Here is a 17496-nt window from a genome sequence, read left to right on the forward strand (position 1 = left end):
GTGTCATTTGTAGGTTTTGAAATTTCAGGATGGTTTTGTAATTCTAAACTATGTAGGGTGTTTTTCTAAAAATTTAAAACTTTAAGGGTGTTAATTGTAAATTTTAAATTTCTAGGTGACTATTGAAATTTTTTAGATTTCATATGTCATTTGCAAGTTTAAAAAACTCTAAGATTGTTTAGTAATTTTGAAGTCTTGAGGGTGTTTTTCTCATTTTTTATAACTTTTAAGGGTGTTTTTGCAAATTATAAAATTTCAGGGGGCTGTTGGTAATTTTTGAATTTCATGTGTCATCTGTGAGGTTAGAAAATTTTGATAGTTTTTTTTATAATTTTTAACTCTTGAGGGCGTTTTTATAATATTTTAAACTTTGAGGGTGTTTTTTGCAAATCTTAAAATTTTAAGGGGTTGTTAGTCATTTTAAGTGTTTTCTATAATGTTTAACTTTTAAAAATAAGTTTTGTAATTGTTGAAGCATTGAGGGTGTTTTTAAAATAATATGTTTTTAAAACAATATCCATCTAAACGGGTAAATGGGTGGGTAATAACCCACCCATTAATGACCCATTTATCTTTAATAGAAACTATACCCACCCATTTATGGCACATTTAACTAAATGGGTGGGTTTGGATGGTTCATTTGGCGGGTGGGTATGGGTGGGCAATTGGTTTTGGGTTCATTTTGCCATCCCTAGGTAAGAGGGGTATTTATACTGATTGTCTAGTGAAAATCAGCCCTCTGCACGTGTCACTATCCTGACAGGTGAGGTTGTTGCGGTGTATCCTTAGCCCTTAGGTATCGTTTGGCAAAGAGTTAAATGAGGGGTTAAGGAGACTTAACCCATTCTTAACTCGTCAAACACAAAAAATCTATACAATGGTTAAAGTGAGTTAACCCTCCATAATTTGCCAAACATAAAAAATATAGAAGGGTTAAAGCTAACCCTTCTAGAGGGATTAAAATGAGTTAACCCCTCAAAATGAGGGGTTTGCTAATACTCCTATTTAGAAGGATTAAGAGTTAACCCTTCTAATTATAAAGAAAATAGTCAAAATCATTGTTATTCCCAAATACTAAAACTGATCACAAGGACTAAAACAAAACTTATTTAACGGGTTAATAATTTAGTCGTTCAGATTATCGAATGGGCTAAGTACATTAATCATTCTTTTTAACCTCTCTTCCTTAACCCTTTGTAAAACAGGGCCTTAAAATGCAGTGTATGCTTGGCCTGCAAGTCATTAATTTTATTGGGTGTTACCACGTGACAATACCTCATCAGTGAAGAGTAATACAACCAGCATATGTGTAGATTGACTCGTTTGAAGTTAGCACTTAAGAGATTGGTTATTCGATTGATGTCTCTAAACATGGCCGATTAAGGGTAAGATATGTTTCGAATCGATAATATCTAATTACGACGGGCTGCCATAGAAACTGGGCTGGATTGAGACAAAGCATGGTAAGGACCTATTGAGATAGGTTATCATAAACCCATATCGTCGCACCCCAAGCTTAGGGTCATGTCCATGAGCTATGGCCAAATTGTAAGCTAACTGTGGATGTCCTATACTTTAAGGATTTAAAGTGTGTACCTAGTTAACCGAGTCAACATGTCGCCGTGAAATAGTCTGGCTAACCAAGTTGTGAAATCTTGGTCATATGCATGACAGTAGCAGTGATTTTTTGAAACCCAAATAATTAGCGATTATATAATATAAAATAGAGCCTAAGTTGGAGGCGCTGACGGAGGAGGGGATCCGACGAGAAAGAGAGGACGGAGCTCGGAGGAGAGGCTGACGGTGGCGGCGGGTCTTGGTTGCGATGGTGGTTGAGGGAGTCGGAGGAAGCGATGAATCTTGGTGGTGAAGTTGCGGCGAAACTCTTGGCTGAGGGAGAACATGAGGTTGCGTCGAGGGCAGGCGATCTGAGGGAAGACACAGTGAACTCAGGGGTGATGGTTCGCGTCGTTGGTTTGAGGGTCAGGCTGGTTGGCGGCTTGAGGTGGTGTAAGTGGTCGGTGTAGGAGAAGAAGAGAGAGATATTGGGGGGGGGGGGGGGGCTCTGAAAGAGAACATGAGAGAGAGAAATATATATATATATATATATAAATATATATATATATATATATATATATATATATATATATATATATATATATATATATATATAATAGAGAGAGAGAGAGAAAGAGAGAAGTGTTCTTAAAGGTGATACGCTTAGAAATCATCTAAGGACACGGCTCTAAAATCCACATCGTTTGAGCTACATCATGGATAATCTGCCCCGTTGAATTTGATCTACATATTCTAAACCCAACACACCGAAGTTTGGCGTGAACCTCGTCTGTCGTTTGACCCTTCATTCACATCGTAGTCAATTTTAACGGTTTCGAATGAATAGAATTTTCACAATGACTCGACGGAGGTCAAACAGACAATGAGTTCACCCCAAACTTGCGTGTGTTGGCGGTTTTAGACATATGTAGATCAAGTTTACAAGGCGGATCATCCATAATGTAGTTCAATCATGTGATTTAGGCCCGCAATCCGTAGATGATTGATCTAAAGCGCGTCCACCTTAGGAACACTTTTCCGCAATTTTATATATATAATATATATATATATATGATATATATATATATATTGATTAGAGTTAGGGTTTGGAGAAAAAGAGAATTAATTAAGAAATAATTAGGAAAAATTAATATTAATTATAATAATAACAATAATTAAATAACCAATATTAATTTAAAAGTTTTCACTAACAATTTAATTTATAATATCAAAATCATTAAATAAATATAAACTGAATTTTTAAATCATAGAAAATTCTAGAAAATCGGGAAGAACATAAATACTCCGTAGAAAAATAAATTTTAATATTTAAAATACAAAAAAAATTTATTTAAACTAGTATCGAAAATTCATGGTCATTACACCTTGACTCCATACTATAGCTTGGGATTAGTAGAGTTTAGAATATGACATCTAGTATCAATTTAACTTATTTTCTTTACTATTCTACTTGAAGATATTATTATATCAACTGATATCTTTTCTGCGAAAATCAATTGTGATATCCCAGTTAAGTATATTGATCCAAGTTTAGCACAAAAATCTATTACATCAAAATTTTAATAATGTTTAAATAAAAATTATAGCAAATCTAATAAATAAAATGAATCTGACTTATCTATAGTAATAAAATAAAAATAAATAAATTATTTTAATATTTAACCACACGCATAAAACTAGTATTACAAAACTTGCACATAAAAAACCTCACGGACTCTCAATTATAGAATTTTAAAACAGACTCGGAGAAAATACTGAAATCTACACGTAAGCATAAATCTCTGTAAGAATCGTTATTGTTTATATATGTTACCATTTGACAAACATCCAAGGTAAACAAAGTTTAAATAAAATTATTCTAAATCATTTTGTAGCAAGAACACTGTAAACGTAAACTTTAATGTTCTGAATCATTATGTAACAATAGTGTTTACTATGGCATGAATAGTAATTTTCAAGTTTTACTTTTAACTTAGAACTAGTGTGAACCCCGTGTAAAACACGACCCCCTATTTTTTTAAGCATTGTATTTTGAACTTGTCTCCCTCTAAGTGTTAATACATTTAATTTAATTATTGAATACTTAAAGTTAGAAATCATATTTACTCCTCTATACTTAAAGAATGATCTACTATAGACCCCTTCTTTATTTTAAGCACTAAATTTTAAACTTCTCTACTTCTAAGATTTAATACATTTAATTTAATTATTGTATGCTTAAAATTAGAAGTCATATTTATTCCTCCGTATTTAAATTGGACAAATTTTCAAAACAATCCCTTTTGCAATTTTATTTTCAAAAAAACAACCCTTTTAATTTTTATTTGTAAAAATCGATCTGGTTTCAGCATCAGCGCTGAAACCAGGTTGGTTTTTACAAAAAAAGTTCCGAAACTTCACGGGAGTTGAACTCCCATGAAGTTTAGCAATTTTTAATTAAGCTGCTAAACTTCACGAGAGTTGAACTCTCTTGAAGTTTCTTAGTTCAAAAACAAAATTTTTGAACTGTGAAACTTCACGGGAGTTCACGGGAGTTGAACTCCCGTGAAGTTTAGCACCTTAATTAAACACTGCTAAACTTCACGGTAGTTCAACTTCCGTGAAGTTTTGGAACTTTTTTTGTAAAAACCGACCTGGTTTCAGCGCTGAGTTTAAAATCAGATCGGTTTTTACAAATAAGAGAGAAATGAGTTTTTTTGAGGAATAAATTTGCAAAAGAGTTTGTTTTGAAAATTTATCCTATTTAATTTTTTTTTACTGCAGTGTAAAGAGTAATTCTTTCGATTATCCTTTTTTTTAGCTACAGAGGAGTAATTGTAAGCTTAGATTGAGTAAGAATTTAACGCCAGGAATTGGCCCAATTCTAACATTTTAGGTTATCTCGTTGTCATTTTCATGCTCCTCACTCTCGATCCCTCTCTCCATCGGTAAACTCATCCTACTCTCGATCCTCTCTCTTCACTTCAACCAAAACCCTAATCCTAGATCTCTTTCTCTTCCTCCATCGATGGGATTTCTGAATCCTAATCTCCCCTCATGCGATAACAGCGATCCTTGTGATATGGCGAACACCTAATCCCCATCCTCATGAACCCTAAACTCCCCTCTCTGGCGACAACGGCGGCGATCCTCAAGAGGAAGAGAAAGAAGAGGAGGCGGTGATTAGTTCAAATTTGGTTGATCTCAATTTTCCGTTGATGATTGATGAGAATTTGAGCAAAGGGAGTGTTTCTGTTGCTGGTGCTGATTTTAGATCTTCGCTGTTTGGAAGTAATCTTCAGCATGAGGCAGTGGCTGCTTTGATTAACAATTGGAGTTGTTCAGATTCCTCTTCTGTGATTGACTTTTCATTCTTTTGGGGGCTTGAAGGTGAGATAATAGTTAAACTTTACTTCTTGCTGCGCTTAAATTTAGTTTCAGGTGCTTTTTTAAGTATTGCTTCACTCTTTTCAGTAGTGTTCTTTTGTTTCAATTTGGGTTTAGAATAAGTTCACATTGAGAGCTTTGAGATTTCTCATTTGATTTGAACTTTTGAGTGTTGAGTTTGCAGAAACGCAAATTGGACAGAACAAGGCATTATGATTTTTTCTATTTTTGTGTCTTCTAATTTCCATCCCCTTCAATGAACGTGTATAGGCGCCAATAACCTTTGTGTCATATTTGAGCTTCAGTGCTTGGTACAACTTTGAGATTGCTCATTCGATTCTTTTTCTTGACCTTTTGGGCGTTGATTTTGGCAGAGCAGTATATTTGAGCTTAAGTCCTTAATTAAATGACAGTTTAAGTAAAGAAGGTTTTAGGGGGCATGTGAGCTCAAGTTCCTTGCTTACTTGTCCGCTAAAACTCATGACAACCCACACCTATGTCTCTGTCTTTTTTCTTTCCAAGTGCTTTAATCCGAGTAGAAGTGTGATTAATGTTGCATCTCTTCATTGTGGAGATCAATGCTTCCCTTGTGGAGGTACGCCTTTTTCTTACTTTTTGTTCTAGGACCTGTGGAGATTATAAGATATTAGTTAGGACCGGGAATGGCTTTGTTGGGATATGATTATGTTTGGTATGATGTAATCAGATTTGGTATATAACTTATTTATCTGCTAATAATGGTAATAATGATATAGATGGATGATACTGTGAATATCAAATTTACAGCCTAGAAAAAAGTATCTGCACATCCACTTGGATCTATATTGAGGAAAAAATATTATTAAGAAAAGGGAAAAATGCTTCCAGCCCCCAAAACCCAAGTGAACGTGCTTCCCACCCCCAAGACTTGGTCAATGAGCGTTTTACCCCTAAAAATAAAGAATCTGTTCTCTGAGCTCCCAAAACACAAAACCTAAGACATTAAAACATGTGAAGACCATAATACCCTTCTCTCTCTCTTTCTTTTTTTATTAAAATATAATGAGGATTATTTTATTATTTTTGTTTTCTCTCTCTCTTTATCATGATGTACCAAGAAGATAGTTGAAATGATTGATGAGGATTATTTTATTATTTTTGTTTTTTATTATTTTCGTTGTTTGTATTGGGATATTGTTAAAGTTACGGGTTAATTGTTAAGGTTATGAGTTAATTGTTAATGTTACGGGTCAATTGTTAAGGTTATGAATCCTCTCTCTCTCTTTCTTTTTTAATTAAAATATGATGAGAGTTATTTTATTATTTTTGTTTTTCTCTCTCTCTTTATCATGATGTACCAAGAGGATAGTTGAAATGATTGATGAGGATTATTTTATTATTTTTGTTTTTTATTATTTTGGTTGTTTGTATTGGGAGGTTGTTAAAGTTACGGGTTAATTGTTAAGGTTACGAGTTAATTATTAATGTTACGGGTCAATTGTTAAGGTTATGAATCCTCTCTCTCTCTCTCATGATGTTTCTTTGATAATATTGAAATGATTAAAGAGGATTATTATTTTATTATTTTTGTTTTTTATTCTTTTTGTATTTTTAGAATATTCGTTGTTAAGGATAATGATTGGTTGTAAAGGTTATGCATTGATTGTTAAGGTTACGGGTTGGTTGTTAAGGTTAAGGGTTTGTTGTTAAGGTTATGAATGTTAATGTTACGGGTTTAATTATTATGGTTACGGTTTTAATTGTTAAGGTTACGGGTTTAATTGTTAATGTTACAGTTTAATTGTTAAGGTTACGGTTTAATTGTTAAGGTTATGGGTTTAATTGTTAAGATTACCGGTTTAATTGTTAAGGTTACGGGTTTAATTGTTAAAGTTACGAGGGAGAGAGAGAAGGGATCTATAACCTTAACAATTAAAACTGTAACCATAATAATTAAACCCGTAACCTTAACAATTAAACCCGTAACCTTAATAATTAAACCGTAACCTTAATAATTAATAAACCGTAACCGTAACAATTAAACCCGTAACCTTAACAATTAAATACGTAACCTTAACAATTAAATCCGTAACCTTAACAATTAAACACGTAACCTTAACAATTAAACCCGTAACCTTAACAACAAATCCGTAACCTACACAACAAACCCATAACCTTAACAACAAACCCTTAACCTTAACAACCAACCCGTAACCTTAACAATCAATGCATAACCTTTACAACCAACCATTATCCTTAACAACGAATATTCTAAAAATACAAAAAAAATAAAAAACAAAAATAATAAAATAATAATCCTCTTTAATCATTTCAATATCATCAAAAAAACATCATGATAGAGAGAGAGAGAAAGAGAGAGAGAGAGGATTCATAACCTTAACAATTGACCCGTAACATTAACAATTAACTCGTAACCTTAACAATTAACCCGTAACTTTAACAACCTCCCAATACAAACAACCAAAATAATAAAAAGAAAGAGAGAGAGAGAGAGGATTCATAACCTTAACAATTGACCCGTAACATTAACAATTAACCCGTAACCTTAACAATTAACCCGTAACTTTAACAACCTCCCAATACAAACAACGAAAATAATAAAAAACGAAAATAATAAAATAATCCTCATCAATCATTTCAACTATCCTCTTGGTACATCATGATAAAGAGAGAGAGAAAAATAAAAATAATAAAATAATCTTTATTATATTTTAATAAAAAAAGAAAGAGAGAGAGAGGATTTATAACATTAACAATTGACCCGTAACATTAACAATTAACTCGTAACCTTAACAATTAACCCGTAACTTTAACAACCTCCCAATACAAACAACCAAAATAATAAAAAACGAAAATAATAAAATAATCCTCATCAATCATTTCAACTATCCTCTTGGTACATCATGATAAAGGGAGAGAAAAATAAAAATAATAAAATAATTCTCATCATATTTTAATAAAAAAAGAAAGAGAGAGAGAGGATTCATAACCTTAACAATTAACCCGTAACATTAACAATTAACTCGTAACCTTAACAATTAACCCGTAACTTTAACAACCTCCCAATACAAATAACGAAAATAATAAAAAACGAAAATAATAAAATAATCCTCATCAATCATTTCAACTATCCTCTTGGTACATCATGATAAAGAGAGAGAGAAAAACAAAAATAATAAAATAACCCTCATCATATTTTAATAAAAAAAGAAAGAGAAAGATAAGGATATTATGGTCTTCACATGTTTTAATGTCTTGGGTTTTGTGTTTTGGGGGCTCAGAGAACAGATTCTTTATTTTTAGGGGTAAAACGCCCATTGACCAAGTCTTGGGGGTGGGAAGCACGTTCACTTGGCTTTTGGGGGCTAGAAGCATTTTTCCCTTAAGAAAATCATAATTTCTTAAGTAAATAAGGATTATTCAAATTATTCTCTTGGGCCTCGTTTGGCAAAGGATCAAAAAAGAGGAATTAAGGAGAAAGATTAACCGGTCATTAATACATAGAGTCCGATAAGCATATTTTGAGTCAGTACGGAAATCTTTAGTGGCTGGAGATAAGAGATGTAGTTAAGTTAGCCCATTCGATAACCTAAATGAATAAATTATTAACATGTTAAATAAGTTTTATTTTGGCCCTTGTGATCATTTTTAGTGTTTGGGAATGACGAAGATTTTGATTATTTTCTTTATAAATAGAGAGGTTAATTCTTAATCTTTTTAAATAGGAGCATTAGTAAAACTTTTATCTTGATGGGTTAACTCATTTTTATCCTTTAGAGGGGTTAACTTAGCTCTTTTGCATTTTTGACATTTGGCAGAATATGGAGGGTTAACTCACTTTGACCGTTGTAGAGATTTTATTTCTGCTGTGTGTTTGGCATAAGTAACCCTCACTTAACCCGTTGCCAAATGACACCTTGAGTAAATATTAGCTTAGACCGGTTCGTTTAATAATGTTGAAAGGTTTAGCCGTATGATGACTTATTCAAATTGACAAAGTAATTGAATTTTGTTAGTATATTCACTACAAATCCTCATGAGACTAAACTTGTACACTAGGATAATCTAGGAGTTTAAAGGCTTGTTGCGTTATGCTAAATAAAATTGCGATTTCTGCGAAAGTGAGTTGGGTTTTAGTATTATTATTATTTTCTCTTTCCTTTAGTTTTTTTTCTTTTGTTCGAGGGCTATCAAAATTTAGATATGGGGATATTTGATTAACATATTTTATATCATTTTTGCATCCCACTTTTTCTATATTTTTGTACCATTTAATTGCTACTTAATTATTTTTAGTATATTTATAGGAAAATAGGTTTTAAATAAAGAAGAGTCAAAAAGATGATAATTGAAGCCCAAAAGTCAAACTGTACAAGAATCAATCTAGTCTCTAACAAGGAATCAAGAGAAAAAGACCAAATTTAATTACTTCGAGACCAAGTTAATCCAAGGCCAAGTTCAAAATTGTTGACGTAACCTTGAAGAGTAAAGGTGCCTTTCAATCCGGAAAGCAGAGTCAAAATATATAGTATATAGAAATTGCCTATTTCGACGTGATGGAGCCATTTAGATTGGCAAATTCTCAAAATCCCATCAAGAATACACATTTTTGATAGAATTCTGAAAGTAATCAGCTTTTGGGTTGTTTTTTTAGTAATAAATCAAAGTCTTGTTTGGATTAGGAAATGAATCGTATTGATCTTAGATTTGACTAATTGATGTCTTCAATCAAAGAGAATGTTTTTAGGGTAAATTTTGATGCTTTCTATGTTTTAATTCGACTCAGTTTATTTTGAAGATGCTTCTATATTATCCCTCCTTGTGTGTTTTAATTTGACGATTTTGAATATGGTATAAAATTCAGTGAACCATTGAATCTACCCAAATATTTTAATTTTGACGATCCAGAGAAAATTATAGTTTAGATCTTCGCCGTTGCATTAGTTTTCCCCTTTTTCTTTTGCTTTGAATTGAGGTTCTAGCGTTAAGACATATCTTAGGCTTTCAGGAACTACAGTTTCAGTGAATACAATCTGCTTCAGACCAATCAGTTCTTCTTAACAAGGGTTCAGATAGTAGCACGATCTTAAGCTGGATCACCTTAGATTTCTTGTGCCTGTCCTTCAATGATTCATTTAGTTTGTTGGAAAAGTGAATTGCGTGAAGAAAAAGGTAGAGAAAGAAGAGACTAATTCATTAGGTTTCATTGTACATACCTACCTTCTTTATTTTGGGCATCAGTTTTGCTAGTTAGCATATGGTCCGGGACCATCAAAAGTTTGCTACCAAGTCAGAATGTCTTTAGGGTAAATTTTGACACTTTGTATGTTTAAATTCGACTCGGTTTATTTTGAAGGTGCTTCAATATCATCCCTCCTTTATTTACCAAGAATACCATCAGAAGGTTTTTAGGATAATATTTTAACATTATAACACTGATCGTCAATGCTAATTACATGTACTTCTACATTTGCATTCTTATATCTATAGAATCTAATAAAAACACATAAACTCGTCCAACATAAAAAATATCCATTATCCCAATTTTGCAACCATTGTTGTTTACATCGAAAAATTAATGTGTGATTTGGGAGTGTTGAACTCTGTTTTTGGGTCCATTGATCTCCCTTGATGGTTGATCTTTTTGCTATGGATCATAACCTGTGAACTTGTAATAGAAGTTAGAGGCAGCGGAGGTTGTTTCCTCTGGCATGCCCTACTCCGCTTAAGTCAGTTGCTTTTTGTAGTTAATTTGAAGAGAAAAAAAACAAAGTATGGTCTTGTTGACTTTTTTTGTGTGAAATTGTGTTACCTTTGTGTAGTAAAAATCATCTATATTTGTAGAGGGATTATGGGGGGCACGTTGGTGATTTTGGCCGAGAGCATTGTAGTACCATTTCAGTCCTATTTTACATGTGTCGGAGATTGGTTGGTCAAGCCGACTTTGCACGGTGAAAAGACTATGGGATATATGACACGTAAGAGGAGTTTTGGAAGCTCTGTTGTGCACAATCATTATGATTGATACCACATTAAATGTCGATGATGACTTTTGAGTAATGTTTGTCAGACCGAATGAGTGTTAGAGACTGCGTCGAGTCCAAGTGGAGGACAATTTTTGTTTAGGAGTCGGGAATCTTGACCGGATCCGACTCGGATTTGAATCTCGAGTCAGTCATATATTATAGATGCTTGGGGAGTCGGCTAGTGAATCAATACTTGGCCACTCTTATTAGGCAGGATAATTTGCAGGATATAACAATTACCTTATGCAAGCTTCAAACACTGTCTGTTTCATTTAAATATATAAACTTGATATGGATCAAAAGTTGAATTGAACAAGAAATGTCACGTAGAGAAACATACACGGAAATTTTTCGCTGAATGATTTCATATGTAAATTCAAAGGTAATGCGGCTTCCCAGGTTCTTACAACTTCATTTCAATGGGGCCACATAATTGTTATCAATTCTATAACTTCGCGTCAGTTCTCATGAGGACAGCAATATGCTAAGTTTATGTATGTGCAGAGGTAGCATATTGTCATCCAGACCTCTCCATATCACCGGATCTCCTCTTCTTTCCTTCTTTCTTTCTTTCTTTCCCTTTTTTTTCTTCCCTTTTTTTCATAGTGTGCGAACGCTTGCTGCTAGCAACCATTTTCGGTCATAAAATTCCTAGAAAATAACAGATCATATAAGGGTTACCTATGTGTTATATGAATGCAGATTTTTGTTGGCGCACGCCACCTATAACCGGACACTGATCGTGGCCATCAATCGGCGTTCATTGTGGAATTGTTGCATGCATAAGTGTCACCGAAACTCTTAACTAGAGCTCCTGCTTCTCATAGACTAATCAATCGTCCAGCGAGGTAGGAAACTCACTTCGAGAAATTTCAAGTTTGAACAAAAGAGAAAGCATTATACAGTGGAAAATAGATCAAGAGTCAAAAGACACAAAGATTTACATAGTTCGACAATCTCCTACATTCACGGGGAGAGAGTTTGAGTCTTATTTTCTTCTACAGATTTACAAAATACAATTTATTTTTGATCTCTGAAAATTACACAAGAAACATTCTCTCAATTTCACTAAAAGATCTCTCACAAATCCTAAATTTCTCTCATTAGTTCTCTCTACTTCTCTCTTACAGTATGCAACTCTTCTTGACTTTCCTATGACCTGAATTACAATGAACTTTTCCAAGAATAGTCAGTGTTTTTTCCCCTCCCTTGAATTTATGTAGGACTTATTCTTTGACTTGGATTGTTAATTTTAATTCTGTTCCAAATTAAAAGTTAACTCCCATTGTAGTTATTTTTTTCAATCGAATTTAATCTGCAATTCTGCAATTTAAGTCTAACTAGTATTTCGTGAAATACAGAACTACTTCCCAACAATTTCAACAGATACTTCGCCCACAAAAGTTGAAAGAATAGATATGGAAACGGACTCAGACTAACGAAAAGTATCGGTACAGAAATTACAGTCGGTCATGAACGGCATAGGTCTAAATAACAAAGCAAGATAGTCCACATAAGCAAATATTAAGTGTTATACACTGATAAATATGTATAAAATTGGCAAAATGAAGCTACAGTTCGCAGCAATGTGTGATTTTGCATGAAATTCTCCTATTATTTATTTATTTATTTATGAAGAATGTACACATGGACCTCCTCATCGATATCACAAATTATTAGCCAACTAATGTACATGGTTAGAGTAGAATTTATGTTAAGACTCTAAACCATCAGCCTAACCAGCCACAGTTTATGAATGCACTATCCAATCATGGAATGGAGAGATTGTCATTGCCAAATATCCTTTAATCCGAATAAAATTGTCTCATGTTTCAAATAAGTAAGTAATCTAATTATTTATCGAGAGAAGTGGGATATAATATGGATTCAGATCTTCTCTACTGCTAAACAAGCAGTGGAGAGACCAGTATGTCATCTCTTTAATGGATCATCTCTTTAATGGATGATATGATTTTTCTCTAAATGCAAATTAGGAAATTCATATGAGGTAAGATCGTGAGTATGTTAGATTAATAGTGAATCACAATTACGCGCTAAATAATTAATAATTGTGATTAAAGATAGTAGCATTTTCACTAATTTTTATGATGCAGTGGATCTAACTCCGGTGTATAATACGAAAGGAGGAAGCCCAAATACATAATGAGTAATTAGTAGTAAAACTCCATGGCTGTGTTTGGTTTGATGGAAAGGGAGAGAAAAGAAAAAGAAAGAGAAAGCAAAAAGAAAGGAAAAGAAAAAGAAAAGAAAATGATAATCCTTTTATTGTTTGATGATAATCCTTTTATTGTTTGGTTAGAAAGAATATTATAAGGAAAGTTAGAAGAAAATTCATCAGAAAACCATTTTCTCTTGTTTGGTTACTTTTCTAAGTAAAAAAGGAAGAAAATTATCACAATATAAATTAATTCATACTTTTTGGAATTAGATTTAGATTTTAAATAATTAAGAAGCAAAAGCACAACCACAATTCCACTAATTAAAGAACAATTCTCACACATAATATTAACAAGCAGAAGCACAACCACAATTCCACTAATTAAAAAATAACATTTCTCACACATAATATTTGCAGAAAGAAATGTCAATGAAAGAACCAAAACAAATCTAAAGTAAATGTCATGATATCCCTAATATAAACTAGAATCCATTTCTAGTCACAAATTCTATTACAATCAATTTCATATAGAAAATCTTAACCGACAAAGTCTATTACAATCAATTTCATATAGAAGATCTTAACCAACAAAGTTTATTACAATCAATTTCATATAGAGAATCTTAACCAAAGAGAGAAAATTATGCCAAAGTCCTTGGTTTTTGACTTTAGTGAGCCCATCAAGACATCAATCTCACATCCTTCATCCCCTGCAATTAATTCAAATAAGTAGAATATAAATATGCAATAAGGATACAAACTTGCAACATAATTGAACAAGTTGGTCATCCATCAATATGAAGAGCTTCAAACGAAATAATATTTTCCTAAATGGTGTAAGGAATATTCCTTGAGGTGATAACGCGTACTCCTAAATGGTGTAAGGAATCCCGGCCTCAGCATAAAACCACCATCAACTAAATAATATTTTCCTAAAATTGAACAAAATTTAACAGTTAAAATGTGTTTATGTAAACAAGATCTTATCTGATCTTGAAAATGATTGGACCTAAGAGTTATCACCTTGAGGAACAAATATTGTCTTGTCGTATTAATGCATTGTTCAACACCCGCGAATCTGAAGCAGACCCTTCCCAACCAGCTAGAACATATGTGAATTTTAAGTCAAAGGTGCAAGCGGCAAGCACATTTTGAGTTGGAAATTCTTTTTGGCCTCGATACCTTCTTGTATCTTCTTTTGCCACTTTCACTCGAAAATGAGATCCATCAATTGCGCCAAAACAATTCTATAATAGATTAACAAAGTGATTAGCAACTTGACTATTATTATCATGATGTAATATTTATTACAAAAATTTTATATTTTACTTTGAAATAGGGCCAGAATCTATGATTTGTCTGAATTTCTAGTGGAACTTCGAAGTCATCTGGTTGTTTAATAAATTGATCCTCAAGCGATAGTAATGCCTCTAATACCTTGTGAAAGTGGCGGCTAACAGTCTCACCCGAACGCATAAAATAGAACTTCACTGTTCGATTCTTCCAGTTATGAGAAAGAATTTAAAGGAACTTAGCAACTTGTTCCTCTACAGAACTGCGTCTATTATCATAAAGACGTCCCGTCTCCCTAAGCAACTGACACAGTCTAGCAAAAGCATTAACTCCCATGCGTAGTTGTTCACGACAATCTTTATCACTTTGTTGAGTAAGTCGCTCCATAAGTAAGTTCCTATGTTCATCTTTTTGAGCTAAGATTGATCTATCTATATACTCCACTTGGTAGATATTAGTTGCCATAATAGCACTTGCATATGCTGCATATGCAGCCACAATCCCTGCTGAATATTTTATCTTTTTTCTTTGTATAGCCCATTCATCATCTTCTTTTGTCTACAAATTCAAACACTTTCAGTAAGCACGTCACAATCATAACCAGCAATCATGAAAATATTAAACTGAAACCTTCGACTAACCATTTATCTTTTACTAAGAACATATTTACCTTCGACTAACCGTTTATAGCTGATATGTCCATGTTGTTAATCTAACTAAATTAATAGAGTATGGGTAATCAAATTGTTAAGTAGGCGATTATGAGTCCAGATCTTTTTTTTATCACTAAGCTTTAGAATTCTCTCAGTTCAGTATCAAATTCTTGATTCTTAATGTTGATAGACTAGTTAGTGGCATCAAACACTAATCCATAACCTAGACAATCTGGACCATGCATTATGTCAAAAACTAAAATTCAAAATTTTAAAACAGTAGAAACTTGAAAAAAAAATTAAACAGATATGCAGTGATGCCCTATCTGAACTGGTTTTGTGACACCCCTCAAAATGCGCAGCATAGTCCTGAAAATAGAACTTATCAATAAAGTACTTGCATTGTAATGAGTGCCTGAGTCATGGTACATTCCAGAAACTGAAAACTAACTTTCTATGAACATTTGGAATTCTGCATGAATCCAATCTGCTTGATACCTTGCTTTGGATGTTCATTATTTGTTAATGAGTCTTTTTCCCCTCTTTTCATGAGGACTTATTTTTCCCTATGAACTGTATTTGTAGCAATTGTACAAACTTAAGGGTCCAGGTTGTTTAATTGATTATCAGTTTACCACACCACAGTGGGCATTATTTGCTAATGAGAAATAAAAAAAGTCATGGTATTTTCTATTTCTTTGTTGAGATAAATCATTTATACTTTATATTGATTTAGAAATATATCATCATGAGAGGGAGTCAATCATCTTAAGCTTCCTTGTAAGGTTGCTGGTGCAATTAATTTACATAAGTTCTAGTGTAAGCTATTATATGTTTTAATGAGATTCTTCATGTTAGTTATTGTACACATGTTGTTGACTTGTCGTAAACTGTGCTATAGTTGAATCTGGCCTTTTTAAAAAATTTAAAAAAGTACCACAATTGAAAAAATAAAAACCAAATAAAATTTAATGTTCCTAATTTGAAGCCTAAAGCTTGTAGTCTGTACTTGTCTAGATAATTGATTAAGCGCTGTTAAGGTTTCATGTACCATCTGCAAACCCACTTAATATTACTGGATAATGAGGCCAGTTGAAGGTTTGAATTCCATGATACTCAATCAGCAAATTTAGGCAATGAGAATTCGTGAAATATTGGATGGAATTAAATATAAGATTCAAAATTCAGAAATAAGAATTTGTTTGCCTATCCACCAGAAGTAAAGTATGGCATCTAAAATACAACTACATGCACATAAAAAATTATCACAAATTATCACAAATGATTTTTGGGAAGTTCACTTCCAGTTTGCAGTAGATATTACCTTATTCTGATACACGTATTATACTTTCAGCTTCTTAGTGAAGAAGTTTTTGATTTCTCAAGAGGGGAGATGACTCAGCAGAAAATCAAAGAACTGAAACAATGATTAAACAGGCAAGAAAATTTCATTTTTTTAGGTTATACACCCATCAGTTTAGGATGCTGGAATAAACATGTACCACATACTTTCTTAAATGCAGCTGTATAGATATAGTCTGTATGCATTTTTTTTTAAGGAAGATGCAGAAAGACGTTGACATGGTTTTGTATACAAGTACAAGGATGATACATATACTGCAGAATAGGAATTTAAAATTCCATATAGATTATTACAAAAAGAAAAGCTGGCATCATCTGTGTTAAACTGTTCGTGAGACTGAATCACAACTTAATGTATTACTATAGTCCTCTGTATGTTCAATCTTAATTTCAAATTTCGTCTTTCTCAGAAAGTACAGATATTCTTTTTTCCTGTTTTAGTTCTGTGTTCACTTTTATCCATATTGCACAATATAATTAATTGATTAATTATATACGTCTACGTGGAAAAGTTCAGATATGCAATCACATTTCTTTCATATGCTTTAGTACAGTGAGATTAAATCTCATGTTCCTGCTATTGCCAATTTACAAGTCTTGCTATATGCATAGAGATATTTTTGGAAGTTCATCCAGTTTTATATAAGTTTGTTTATCTCGTGCGCATGCTACCAGATATGGCAATTGGCCAATTTACATATCTTGTATCTGTTTTGGTTTTGTTACATGCTATGCTTTTAAATCCCAGGAATTTGCTATTAAAATATCTACATGATATTTCCCTTTAATGTGCATGGAGTCGGCTCTGTATTTCGTAGTTCCTGTATATGATGAATCCTCAAATGGTCTGTAGACATGCTTTTATGTTCAATTATCTGCTAAAAGATGGATACACCTGATTGCCTATAGCGTAGTAGAAATAAAAATAAAATGTCACATCATTTCTGTTGAAAACTATGTAATAACAACTACATGCACATAAAAAAGTATCACAAATATAATGTTGCTTGTTAAGTTAGCAAATTATGACAAATTTCTG

At 32.8% G+C, this 17496-nt stretch overlaps 1 long non-coding RNA gene across 2 annotated transcripts; it reads left to right on the top strand.

Moving 5' to 3' along the window:
- On the top strand, positions 4441-16855 carry LOC109833620. 2 transcript variants are annotated; one of them, XR_002245281.1, is made up of 3 exons: positions 4441-4947; positions 11673-11818; positions 16450-16855. It is a non-coding gene; the product is annotated as an uncharacterized LOC109833620 (long non-coding RNA). The 2 variants fall into 2 exon arrangements; XR_002245282.1 differs by lacking the exon at positions 11673-11818.

Source organism: Asparagus officinalis, chromosome 3, assembly GCF_001876935.1.
Source record: "Asparagus officinalis chromosome 3, Aspof.V1, whole genome shotgun sequence".
NCBI classification, from domain to species: Eukaryota; Viridiplantae; Streptophyta; class Magnoliopsida; order Asparagales; family Asparagaceae; genus Asparagus; species Asparagus officinalis.